This window comes from Trichosurus vulpecula, chromosome 3, assembly GCF_011100635.1.
Source record: "Trichosurus vulpecula isolate mTriVul1 chromosome 3, mTriVul1.pri, whole genome shotgun sequence".
NCBI classification, from domain to species: Eukaryota; Metazoa; Chordata; class Mammalia; order Diprotodontia; family Phalangeridae; genus Trichosurus; species Trichosurus vulpecula.
In genome coordinates, this window is record NC_050575.1 from 394401185 (window position 1) to 394402818 (window position 1634).

A 1634-nucleotide genomic window follows, 5' to 3' on the forward strand; every position below is an offset into this window, starting at 1 on the left:
TCTCATCAACTCCCACGGATTTAATTATCATCTCTATGCAGCTGTCTCTCACATCCACTTGTTTAGCCCTAACCTCTCTCCTGACTTTCAGTCTTATATACTTCCTTTTAGACATCTCAGGCTGCACGTCCAGTAGACATTTTAAATTCAACATGTCCAAAACAGAGCTCATAATCTTGTCACCAAAATATTAACTTCTTGCAAGCTGCCCTCTTACCATCAAGGTTACCACCAACCTCCCAGTTACCCAGGCTCACAACCTTGGTGTCATTCTTGACTCCTCACTCCCTTTCACTCCCCATATAGCATAATAAATTAATAAAAAGATTTTTTTCTGTAAAACCTGGACTCAGCCAAAAGGCCACACCCAAGGGTCTAGAAGACCACATGTGACCTCGAGGCTACTGGTTCCCCACCCCTGCCATATACCACCAATTGAAAAGTCCTGGTGTTTCTGCCTTTCCAGCATCTTTCATGTATGCCCCCTTCTCTCCACTGGCACTGCCACCACCCAGGTGCAGACCCTCAGCCCTTCATGATGGACTATTTATAGCAGCCTGCTGGTTAGTCTACTTCTTCAAACCTCTCCACAGTCCAGTCAATCCACCATTCAGCTGTCATATTGATCGTCAGAAAACACAGGTCTGAACATATTACACCACCCCTTCCATTCAACAAACTCAGGTTGTTCCCTTCAACCTCCAGGGCTTTTAAAGCCCTTTATAACTTGGTCCCTTCATACCTTTCCAGCCTTCTTGCACCTTACTCACCTCCAATATACTCTGAGATACAGTGATACTGGCCTCTTTGCTGTCTCTTGTGCATGACACTCCATCTCCTTCTCTGGGCATTTTCATTGGCTGTGCTCTGTACCTGGAATTCTCTCCTTCCTCATCTGCACCTTCTTCTCCCTCTCTAGCCTTCGTCAAGACTCAGCTCAAATGCCACCTTTCGAAAGAAGCCTTTCCCAGACTTCCTCCATAATCTTAGTACCTTCCTCTGAGACTCCATCATAATTTCCCAATTCAGCCTGCACGTATGTGCACATATACATACACACATATGCATGTATAAAATACGTATATGTATATATGTATATGCACACATGTATGTGTATGTAACATAATATGTGTATATATACACATATATATGTGTGTATATGATGTAACATGTAGCACATATACTAAAATTGGAACGATACAGAGAAGATTAACATGGCCCCTGAGCAAGGATGACACGCAAATTCGTGAAGCATTCCATATGTATAGATCTATGTATGTGTGTGTGTATCTTTGTCATCCATAGCTATTTTTATGGTATCTTTTCCATTAATTGTGAATTTCTCGAAAGAAGGTTCTGTCTCTTGCCTTTCTTTGTCATCGTCTTCACTGAGCACAGTGCCTGACATGTAAGAGGCATTTAATAAATCCTTACTGACTAACTTTGTACTTGTATCCCCAGCACCTAGGACCTCATAGACAGTTCCTGACCTCTAGTTCGTACTTAATGAATGTTTATGAATTTATCAATTTATTAGGCCCCAACTACGTTCAAGACAGTGTTCTAGATGCTAGGGATTCAGAAACAAAAATAAACTACCTAGCGACCCGAAGAACCTTATGTTCTACTTGGAG

At 42.0% G+C, this 1634-nt stretch overlaps 1 pseudogene; it reads left to right on the top strand.

The window, feature by feature from the left end:
* Positions 1 to 1153: 1153 nt before the first annotated feature.
* On the top strand, positions 1154 to 1266 carry LOC118845251 (annotated as a pseudogene).
* Positions 1267 to 1634: the final 368 nt, after the last annotated feature.